General features: G+C 35.9%; 1 long non-coding RNA gene across 1 annotated transcript in view; it reads right to left on the bottom strand.

Moving 5' to 3' along the window:
- LOC134501298 (uncharacterized) overlaps positions 1 to 12,557 on the bottom strand; it is a 127,625-nt gene that overhangs the window by 18,904 nt on the left and 96,164 nt on the right. The gene's annotated exons all lie outside the window — the stretch shown is intronic.

The raw sequence follows: 12,557 nt of genomic DNA, 5'->3' as shown, positions 1-12,557 counted from the left end.
ATGCACAGAGGAATAGCTGCTTCACAGCTAACTTTTTGGAGCATTATTCAGTTTTTTTTTAAAAAAAATACTGTCTGCAAACAATCACATATAGACAATACGTTCTGGAAACGTAATTTATTTAATTTTATTGTGGAATGGGGAGTGAGGGATTTTTGTTGCTTGGGGCAGGGTACTGCTGCTAGAATTATGGTTTTTGCCCTTTTGTATTTAGCTGGAAGGAGATCACAGACTGGCCCATTATGTTCCCTGATTTTTTCTCTGTGTTTCTAGGTCTTTGGTGGTAGAAGACGATTGCATTGCTGCCTTCAAAAACACTTTGATGGGATTTGAGAGTAGAGATGGTGCCACGTGAAAATGCCTGAAGCCAGTGCCAAGACCCTGGAATTCGTACAAAGCTTTTCTAGTCTACCTTATCTATCCTTGTTCACATATAAGAATACATCCAAGTATTCTTCTTTCAGTCCACAGTAATTTGGTATCAAGAAGTATTTGTGTGGAGGAAAAGCACTAGTACAAGAATGAAAGGGAAGGAGACTTCAAAGATGAAGAGAGATCATTTATTGCTCAGCACACTTCAAGTATTATATTTCCTCAGGGATGACTTTGTGTCAATTCTTTCAAAGAGAAACTAGAATTGTTTGCCATGCCATCTTAGAATCCCCAGTTAGAATACTTGAAATATGTCAAGTAATAAATCACTTCTGTGCATCATTGTGCATAGCATATGTTTATTTGGCAATTTTTCATTGATAAACAACCAACTGCATTATATACCATTTAATATATATTAACCGCAATTCCATTTCTGAATTCAAATTTATTCTTCCAAGTTTCTCCATTCATTTAAGGTGTAACAAACAACATATATGAAATAATAATATCTATATTTGCTTTGAGCTTTAGCAGGACTGTAACACATTCCCTTGTTAGAGGTAAGATATAGTAACCTTTTTTCTCTGAGAAGCATCCTTGAAATGATCAAACAAAACAACATACATATTAGAAGAAATTTACTTAATTAAAAAAAAAAAAACCTCAGTTAATGGGTGGTGCTTGGAGAATGTCCTTTGTGTATCTAGTTAAAATTTAATTGCTGTGAATACATATTTATCAATTCACTTGTGTGTGAGGGATACATCTTTCTCAAAATAGTCCAAAATAATAAGTGTTTTCAACATGGTTAAATAGCATATAATGAACTTGACTGGTGCTAGTCTATTCAATCATATTATGCCTAACTTTCAGCCCTGTGTTGCTTACCAATAGGTTTCTGAGAGCAATTCAAAATGCTAGTTTTTACTTACAAATTCTACATGGGTTGGACTTAGGTATCTCCAGGACTGCCTACTGCAACTGGATTAGATCCATCTGAGGAGGACTTCCCAGAATAAGCAGGTTATGGTACCCAAAATTTGTATGGTAATGGGAGTGAGGGGGCAGAAAGCATGCTTTTTAATAATGACACTATCAGCATTTGGGGGAGGGGTGCATGCTAAAATTTTTAAATTTCATTATACATTGCAAATCCACAGTGTTTACCTCAATACTGTGATTTCAGATATGGTGCAGAAATAAGAATTTTCTATCTTTGCATCTCCTTTCTTTTCACTATTAAAACTAATTTTTTGTCCAGTTCCTGAAGAAATGTAATGAAAGGGAGAAAAAAGATGTTTCATATTTATAGTTTGTAATCTATGTAGCAAGCAGAGCCTTTGGGTTAGCAGTGAGGAACCAGTTTGGTCTGGTTAGTGAACTTGCAAGTAGACACTGAGGTATATTTTATTTGAAGAATAATAACCACCCATCAAAATTAAGACAAACAGAAATCCTTTTGTGATTTATTTGTAAGCAGAAGACCCTATGGTTTATATGAAAAATAAATTTTAAAAGACTTAGAAGCAATTTATATGTACAAAGCTATTGGTTTTTCTTCTGTAGAATCTATGTAAACCATTGTTATTAGTCTTATATGCTGAAATGCTAGGGATATTAACAAAGATTTAAAAGGAGAGCATGCAACTGGAATAACAAATAATAAATGATGATAATGAAAAGGAAGCCATGACAAAAAACAAGGTGTGAGGAACATCACTGCATAATCTGAAGATTAATTCGTGCATCCAGAGAATCAACATTTTCATACTCATACAGTAGAAAAAAGAGAAAAGTTTGAAGATAGGAATTTCTGAGACTAACAGTTCCACTTATTCACTAATAAAAACATAATTATATATTATATATAGTATAATAAATTATATATACACGCACACACACACACAGAGTATACATGTGTGTGTGTAAATGTGTATGTGTGTGTATTATATATGATTTGACTGCATTTAAAAATCAATTAATTTTCTATATACCAATGTGGTATCTAATAAATTTATATTTAGCAAAATTTCATTCTGCAAATATATTTTGTTTCAAATGTTGGTCTTCTCAGAATCACTTCCTTCTGTAATTCTGCAGTTGGCTTTATATGCTTGCACTGTTTTTTTTGTTTTTTTTTAAATCTTGTTGGGTGTGACCATGATGATGAAATATGATGTGACAAAATAATGAAGGAATCAAGCATATATAAACTTACATGGATTATCACTGCCAGATGACAGATGGTAACATGGGTGAAATAGGCAAGGGGGATGATGACAAAAAGGAATAAGGTATATTGTAATAATAATGAACCCTTATTTTTTTTGTAAGTCATATTCATATTACCTAAACATTTTCCCATTCATTTATTTTGATGCTGTGAATACACCACTGTCAAGGTAGTTGACAATATCAAAAAAGAAGGCTTGTTTGCTAGGATATATGGATCAGCTTTGATCTGATTTTTTTTTAAATTAAAGTTTATGTATCTTAACACGTTTTACTACTTTGACTTGACCTGAATCATCAATTTCATTCACGTTTGATTCTATGACTTGAATTGATTGGAAAAACTGATTTGATTTTACAAATTAATTGGAAAAAAAGATACGATCTAATCTTCTGACTGATTTGAAGGTATCCATTCTGAATTGGTTTCCAATCTAATCTCCAAATCAATTCTTCATATATTTATGTCCTCTTCATAACATATTGCAAGCATATTTTCCCTTTCTATTTTGCAAGATGACTATATCTATCTCTCAATAAAATGGGGGCAATATTGTGAGGGAAAAAGTCTTGTTTTGGGAGATAGCAGCTCTAGATTTGTGTCAGTTCCATAAGTCTTTCTAATTGGGGGCCATGCAAGTGTAATAAAGAGAATAGTGATGATGATGATGATGATGATGATGATGATGATGATGTTGGTGGTGGTGGGTTGGATCCCTTTAAAACCATAGAAAGGGAGAGGTGAACCCTTGAATTTGTTTATCAACAGTTATGACAGGGAAAAACAATGTACAATTAATTTATAAATTAAACAAAAGAGCATAATAGCAATGCAGGTGGTTCTCATAGTTTTCAGAAGCAACATGAACTTACTGCCTTAAAGTGTAAATGGGATTTTAAACAGCTTTTGAAACTAGAATTTAGATGTGGAATATGTGAAAGAAATGGTGGAGAACTGTGATAGTTACATACCATTTTTTTAAAATTTGATAATTCAGTTTCTTAACAGGTAGCTAATTATTTTTTCCAACATTGGAAGGGACCTTTATCTTTTATATACTTCCAATATCCAAGCAAGGACAAATATAGTCAGTAGAACATTGTACCTCCTATGCTATGGACTCTGCAGTATAAACTCTATTGTTCTGACCTCTCTCTAGCATTTATGCTTGTTAGGGCTGGGTAGTCGACTTTGTCCTCTAAGTTGGAATGGGTTTCTTCATATTCTAAGGGTCATTTGTTCCACTGTTCTCTGAAGGAAGCCTGCCTGAACAGGTATTCTTGATAAGAACTATAGAATACTGAAATTAGAACGAATCATTTAGGCCATTTAGGCCAACCCCTTATCAGTACAAGAATTCATTTTAAAGCATCTCTGAAAGATGAACACTTCCAGTGAAGGGAGCCTACCACCTCTCTGGGTTCTATTGCTGAACTGATATTCTATTGTGAAGTTTTTTCCTTATGTTCAGTTAGATTTTTCCTTCCTGTAATTTAAATCCCTTACTTCAAGCCCTGCCTCTGAAATTACAGAAAACAGGCCTTAACCTTCTTTTCTATGACAAGTCACCTTCTTGAACTCCTTTCCCCATTTGCTATTCTTGCCATAGAATCCTACTTATAATTGTTCTAAACCCATTAATATCTATTGATTAGAAGTCCAAGATACATTTGAAAGCTTCAGTTTTCTTTAAATTCCACATTAAATGGTCACTTTCTCAAGATGTACCTGCTACTTCCTCCTCTTTTGTTAAATCTTTCCTCTTGGTTAGTATTAAGCCAAGGATACCTCATCCTTAAGCCTTCCTCCACCAACAAAAATCACCTGAATTATGAACAGGCATAGATACTTTTAACAGACAGTGTAACTCCTACTTCCTTTCTGTTGTTTCTGTTTATTTTGAAAAATTCCATCCTTCTGATGCCATACTTCAAACTTGGGAATCATCATCCTAGCAGATCTCCATGATAGTACCAAAGTTAAAAGGCCAAATCTACCAGGTTCTCATGGATGGGTGAAGTTTGGATTTTTATAGATAGAAGTCATATCCTCTCAGACTAGAATGAAACTAGAAGCCAATCTTCTCCACTGAAAATTGGGAGGGGGGAGGAGATGTGGGGGAGAGAATCCAAGTCAGTATTTCCAAATGGAATGGAAGGTATATCTGGAGGAAGGCAAGAGTCACTTATAAAACCTGGTTTGCCACATCCTTTGACAATGATGTAACAGTACAATATCCATTCAAAGACATGGCTTCAGAATTCTTGCCTCACCCTGAGACCATCTAAATATGCCAGCCACTTCACAGCATTACCTCCCCTGAGGATAATTTTTCTGCTGTGCAAGCGAGAACAAAAGCAGAAAAAAAACAGGATATTAAGTCTTTTGCTGTACGCACAAACGCACATGCACACACACAGAGAGTAACCTCTTCTGAAGATTTAGTCTGTTATATTAACCTAAATGTTGATAGCTAAAAAAGACAGCCCATAAAAACATCTTGTTACAAAGCTACAGGAATGTCCAACACTGTGAGATTATATTTTATATCAGTGGCAAATCAGTGAACAAACGTGGCTTTGACTTTGATCTAAGACAGGGCTTGAGATTCTGTCAATTTAATTCACAAGATATGTGTATAGTGACATTTTTAATGGAATTTATCTAGCTGCAAATGTGCTTTCCTTGGATAGCAAGGCTCTGCAAATTTATATTCTGGAAATTTTACAAGAATCATAAGCTACATTCTCAGATATTCTATGCCAGTGCTTAGTTTTGTGTTCTTATGCTTTAATTATAGATCTTATATCTATGCAATATAGACCTTGAAAAGAAGATGTTCAAAGTTGATGGCATTTCCAAGAGTCCAAACAATTTCACCACCTTAAATTTGACCCATTTGATATTTCCCCTGCCTCTTATAAGTTTTGAAACAGATTTGATGTTAGTAATAGATGTTGTATCTTGTTCCCAAGCTCACATCATGTATGAAATCTGGGTTGTTGCTATTGCTGACTGCTTTGTATCAACCTGAGTGAATTGGCACTTCATTTGGGTTAAAGTGCCTTAAACAGGAAGTTGAGTGCAAGGCAGGAAATATTAAAGTTGTAAGCTAAATAACTAGATTGCAAAACACAAGAAACAGAAGCTTATAAAACAGGTGGGTACACAAATAGATTTTGGGAAGAGATGGGGAGATTTTACTGTCAGACATGCTGATGCCAGGTTATATCTTAAGGAATCCCACTCCTAAAGGTCAGACAACAGGAGAAGGATGGAAAGGAGGAAACAAAGCTAGTTTGGGAAACAGCTTAGAGAGAAAGCTAACTCAGAAACAGTCTTTATAAGAATGCATTCTACAGGGGCTGGAAGAGAGTCTGCTTGGCAAATCTCTCAAGGATTCAGGTCTTAAACTCCAAACCATCTCCAGTGTTATAACTATGCGGTTACAGGTGCAATTCAACACAGAATGGCAGAAAAGACATGAACTTGGCAGGATCCAGAAAGCTAAGCAAGTGAAAAGGGGATGCAAGATAAAAGCCATTTTACCTTGGGAAAAGTGAGATGGAGAGAAGACAACATAAACTTCTCACAATAAGTGTACTCTGCAGTATTCATTTCTATAAGTTGTGGTGACAATCAACCAAAAGAGAAGCACATTACCACTTGTTGAAGAATACTGTGTTCTATATTACAGTAGTGGAAGCAGTTAATATTCACATTACACACTCAAAGTGTCATAGTGATATATTCTATATTTAAAAGCTTCATGTGCTCTTCTTAGTACCCAAAACTGCAACAATTTTAGAAAGTACCTCACTTGTCTGCAAGTATTCTAGAGGGGCATCCTGAGAATCCTCACAGAATATACAATGTTAGAAAATAATATTAACACTGATTTCAAGTGATCTCTATGAGGATAGCATGTGATTATATTCAAAACACCCAGTATATGCAAGAAAACAATTGAAATGCTCTGAGCTTAACTGCTAAGAAAAAAAATAAGGTTAAAGAGCTAAATTATCCATGGCTGGGCAAAGGGATTATATTTTAAAAATCCACCAAAAACATTTTTATCAAGAAAGCTTTATAGCCTATTTGGAGAGTATACATGTAGTTAAAATAAAATAAAACAAAAGTGAGTGCAAATGATTAAATGATTTTACCCTTTTGTTTTATATATAGCCATAGTAAAGCAACAATAGAAACCAACGATGACGGACACTGGGATTTTTAGCTATTTCTCCACCACACTGCCACAATAATAATAAAATGCCTTATGAGGACACAACCCTGCTCTGTATTTTAAGATAATTAGACAACTATTGCTAATTTCAGCATGAACTGTTACAGAGCTGTCTTCCTTGTCATACTTTTGCTCAACATGTAGACATGGCCAGAAATCTTTTCTTCTTTGCAAATGTTTAAGAAATTAGATGATAAAGAATCATTGCTTTTTTAATATCCATGCCCTTAGATCAATGTGATATAGTGATTAAGATACTGTATTAGGAGCAGGAAGATCAAGGTCACCTACCCTCACTCACTGAAGCTCAATGGGTGACTGTGGGTCAGTTATTCTCTCTCAGGCCAACCTGTCTTATGACTTTGTGATGACATACATTCACCCATAGTTTCCTATTAGCTGTTCACAGATGCCCAAACGAACGCTTTGTGCTAACTGATAAGAGAAGCTGAGACTGAGAGTTAGTTTAGTTTCCAATAGGAAAAAAAGAATCTCATAGGAGGAGGAAGTGGAGTTTAGAATTTCCAGAGGAATTCCATGGAGAAAAACAGGGAAGAGGGTGTAACTGGGAGTGTGGAAGTGTGTTACTTCTGGCACGTAAGATAAACTAAATAGGTCTGATTATTGAAGATTGGCTGCTAGTTTTATGAAAGCATATGGCTGGATAGTCATCATGAAATGAATTTGGCATTGTTACACAGCTGAATCTTCATTGCTCCTGCTATGTTGGTTCAATGGGAGTTTGAAGCCTCCTGAAGTAGAGCAGGGCATAGTCCAGAGAAGAATGCTGAAGGGAAGTAGGGATCAGCATAAATCTACCCTGCATAGATGATTGCTCTGAGATAAAGCAATGGAAGGTAAGAGGTTTTATCAGTCCAGATGAAGTCATCTTCAAGCCTGACTGACCCAGGGAAACTGTTAGCCAGAATCTTTAAGACCTTTATTAATTCTAAACAGCAGTCACCTCAATCACCTCAATTGACCAGATTTTCACCGGACAGAGACCTGCTGGTGGCAACTCGCTTTCCATTCGTCTTGATTCCTGGCTTTTCTTCTCCAGGTTTGGCCAAAGCTCTTGACTATTGGATCTTCCCATCACTTTTGAGGTTGGCCGATAGGTCTTTTTACTCCTCTTGGATACCATTCGGCAACTGCTGTTGTCCAACAGCCATCCGACATGCACACAACGTGTCCTGCCCAGCGTAGCTTCCATTTTCTATACTCGATGACAACATCATTTATTCCACTTTGTGTTCTAATCTGGCTGCTTGGGATGTGGTCTCAGAGAGAAACTTTCAGCATGGATCTTTCCATAGCCCTTACTGCTCTTGAAAGCTGTTCCTCTTCTGCCTTTGTTAACAACCATGTTTCACTTCCATATAGCACTGCCAATAAGACAGTTGAATTATAAAGATTAGCACACAGTTTTCTGTCAATCTTTTATTTTGTAAGACTTCTCTAATGGAGTTGTATCTAGCCCATCCAGCTTTCTTTCTTCTAACCAGTTCTTCTCTTTGATCGTTGTTCATTTTGATTAGCCATCCCAGGTAGACATAGTGGTCAACTTCTTCAATGAGTTCATTCTGAAACCTCATTTGGAATTTTGGAAGGTTCCCTGTTTGCATATATTTTGTTTTAGTGTGATTCATCTTTAGACCCACGTTTCTGCTTTTGGCATCAAGTTGTCAAAGCATTTTTTGCAGCTTTTGAGCATCCTTTGCAATCAGTACAACATTGTCCACAGATTGTTTATATCAATTCCATCTTTCCAGTATATTTTGCATATGATATTTCCCAAGCAAGCATTGAAAAAAGCTGTTGAAAAAAGCATTGAGCAACAGCCATGAGAGCAGGCCGGCTTCAGAAGCAAGTAGAGTACTACTGATCATATATTCACTCTAACTCAGCTCCTCGAACGGTCAAGAGAATATAAATTTCTGCTTGCAATCACATTTGTGGATTATGAAAAGGCATTTGATAGTGTCGAAGTCAATGCAGTAATGCAAGCGATCAGTGAACAAGGAATCAACTCTGACTACATTGCACTGTTCAAAGAAGCAAATACCAACTGCTTACAAATATTACTCTCTTCGAAACTGAAAAATGAATACCAGTGGAGAAAGGTGTAAACCAAGGTGATACAATCCCACCTAAATAGTAGTATTAGGAGTTTTTAGAAACCCAGAGAAGTAAAGATAAGCAAAACTAAAAATGTATCTTGAAAATACATATGTGCTTAGAGAAGCTTTAGGCTGCATAATTCAATAAAAACAAAAAATAAACCACTTTATGCATTTTAGATCGTAGTCTGAGCCTTCACTCTTTTCTCTGCTTGTTAATAGTAAAAGTGGGAAAAAGAAGATGTGAAAGCACAACTTGGGTTGTATATCTGTACATGACCGCGCTGAGGAATATGCCTAAAAATGAAACTAAATGCTGTTTGTTTAATAACAGAGTAAAAGTTTTTTTCCCCCACAGAATTTTATTTATTTGATTTGTTTAGGCTGCCCAACTCCAAAGAGTCTCTTTCAAACACAAATGGCTGTTGTGTAGGAAAATCAGAGGGAGTGCTATTTACACCACCTTGATATTCTCAATGAAAGGCAAGAAATAAATCTTTTCTTTTCTTTTTTTTTTTTTTGAGGGAGGGGTGATTTTTGGAAGTCCAAGTCCAATTATTTTGATTCTTTACCCCTTAATGACCTACTGACAATAAGGGGGCAAGTATGGATAAAGAATTAAGGATCTCTTCTTGGTTTATTATTCTGCCTCCTCTTGTCTAAGAGACTGATAATCTAAGGCAGTTTCCTTCTGCCTTTCTTTCCAGGCATCACATGCTCTTTTGACCCTCCTTCTGGTTGGGCAGAGACAGCTAGTTGCTAAACTTTGCTTATCTCTATAATGTATTTCCTGTAAATAAAATGATAACCTGCTTCACTAATTATTGTTCAGGTCAGATTCTTAGGCACCTTCACATGTGCACACACAGAACACTTCAACCTCTAATGGTGGCAAAGTAGAAATTAAATTATTGTGTCAAATAAGGGACTGAATGTTCCTAAAGAATTCTGGAAGAAGATCATGGTTCTGGTACCTCCCATTGGCGATATCCCCTGAATTAACTCTTAGGTGCAGCTAAAGTACCACTATTGAGGGTAAACAATGTTTGTAGTTTTATACTCACACAAAAGCCATTTATGTCTGCAAAAAGGAAGTAGCATTAAATTCCTGCTGCCATTTAAATTGATCATAAAATATATGAATATAGGGTTCTTTTTATTACATTATTTTCACTGAGGAAAAAAATGACATCTGAAACTCAACAGAGATTAAAAGAACAAAGGCTTGTTTTTAAAGCATAGGTTTTCACTGTTTTTAGTGATAATGTTTTATGAGAGAAATGTGGCATGAAATGTACCTCAATGAGAGTTTTGGTGGAAAATGCTCTGCTGTAACAAGTGACGTGAGAAGAGTGTAGGAAATGGGCCAGAACACAAAGCCTGAATACATAATTGTCCCAACTTCTTCTCAAGTACACTGTGATGGATAGCTAACGATTTTTCTTCATAGTCAGTTGATATATTAGCATAACTACAAGAATCCCCAGGATATTTTGCTTCTTTTCTTAGCATTAATGTATTTAAAGAAAAACTACTTCAGACAGAGAGGAAAAGAGAAACAGTAAGGAACTGCCAAACAGAGAGAAACAATCTACAGCATTATTAATCAATTGTTTCTATAGCTGCAGTGGAAGATAATCCATTTTGCAAAAGTAGTGAAGTATGTCCAACTAGGTGTCTATCAAAAACCATATGGAGGCCTATTCCTGTTCTTGCTTTGAAGTGTTAAAGCAGAGGATCATGCTGGGTGACTCACTTAATCTTGAGCCATTCCTTTGCAGTGTGTGAAGCTGTTAGACACTGATGACACGAATGAATATAATGGAGAATTCATGCTTCTCCAAAAGGCTTTTTCAGGTATTTGAAAGTGTGCCCAGGGCCCCATATCTAGAGGGCAAAAGTCTGTATAGGAGATATTCCTTGATGCAGAAATCCAAGGTTGTTCTGGAGAACATGAAAGCTTACACATCCTTTTGTGACTTTTTAATGAACTAATATGACTATGGTTGCTTTTTATGTGCCTAGAAAATTAGGCTTTAAATTCTCTGGAGAATATTCAAGCATTCTAAACTGGAGCAGGGTCTGTGTGTGAGGGTTAGAGAACAAAAATTGAAAGAAAACATACATCCCGCAGTGGAAAAAATGCATCCCATACTTAATCACCAGAGAAAACATTCTCCTTTGTTTCTTTCCTCCACACTAATTGTGCTCAACATCAATACACTAGTACATGCCCCTTGCCTCTATCCTGCAGAGAAAGAAGAGGAAGGAACTTTGTATCTGGCATAAAGTTGAGGAAGCCTTTCATTATTTTTTTAAAAAGAGACTGAATTGCAAAATATAAAGTTCATCTTAGTGATAAGGGATTGGAATGAGATTGGAGAGACCCACATTTAAGTCCTTTTGACGGCTATAGAGCTTGCAGTCAAGCTGGGCCAATCATTCTCAGCTCAGTCTACCTCATGGATAGTGCCCTCATATTAAAATATGTTCCAACATGATTTTTAACCCCCCCTCAAAGACTTTACTCTGTTTTTTGAAATGGATATTTTATCATTACTGTATTTCCAAAAAGTAGATGAATTAACTATCTTCTATGTATTGGACATGTTTATTTTTCACATTGGTGTATAATATTATTTCATTTCAAAGCTATCCATCTTGGCTAATCAGAACAAATAATAATAACAATAATAAACAACGAATGCTTTGATTATGATTACAAATTCATTGCATGATCTTTGGTCTATGACTGTTATGAATACTACAGGGATCTCTGTGTTAATAATAGCTTTTGGCTCACTTCAGCTCACGTAATTTGAAAGAGCTTTTACTATTTGACAGAGTTGTATAGGCAGTCTTAAAGTCTGCTCATGAAGAGTATCTATGTTAACTGTGCATATCATAGCAATGATCTGTGAAAACTAATGTAAAATAGTAACAGAAAATCACATGGCCTCATGATTCCACTATGTAGGAGGAGTAGGATAAAACCATGACAATTAATAGCAACACTGACCCCAAAGGGAGGGAAGCTTTAGCAAGCAGGATTGAGCCCAAGGACCCTAAACCTGCTTCAAAAACCTGCAGGTCTTCATACCCTGGCCCCAGCTCCTGGCTTGGAGCTGTGGGTTGGCAGTTCTTTCTTCCAAGGGGGTGTCTGATCTGATATTCTCCCCTTTATGTCTGTTGTGTGAAAGATATAGGGCTCCCATATACTGTTGCTTTTCTGGTGAGTAGAAAAGTAAAATTAAAATAAGGGCTTTTCTTTAATTTCTCTTGGCCATATAGCATATAAGCGTGTGACAAAAGATATCATCCACTCTCCCACCCTTGGGAAATAGACCAAACTCACAAGAATAAAGAAAAATAACTTTACTCAATTTTTATTTGATAAAATAAAACCATTTGTGTTTGTGTGGTGTTTGTGTGTCTGTAATTTTTAACTGTAAAGTCTTAACATTGTAAATATACAGTATTGAAAGATCTAGAATATAGAACTCCTAAATATATTCCCTATAGCAGCTGGAATTTTGGTTTGACAGAATAAAAAATACCCCAAGACGGCCTCCCCACCTCCAAG

Source organism: Candoia aspera, chromosome 7, assembly GCF_035149785.1.
Source record: "Candoia aspera isolate rCanAsp1 chromosome 7, rCanAsp1.hap2, whole genome shotgun sequence".
NCBI lineage: Eukaryota > Metazoa > Chordata > Lepidosauria > Squamata > Boidae > Candoia > Candoia aspera.
The sequence above is the reverse complement of the archived record's forward strand: the minus strand, read 5'-3'. Positions and strand labels throughout refer to the sequence as shown.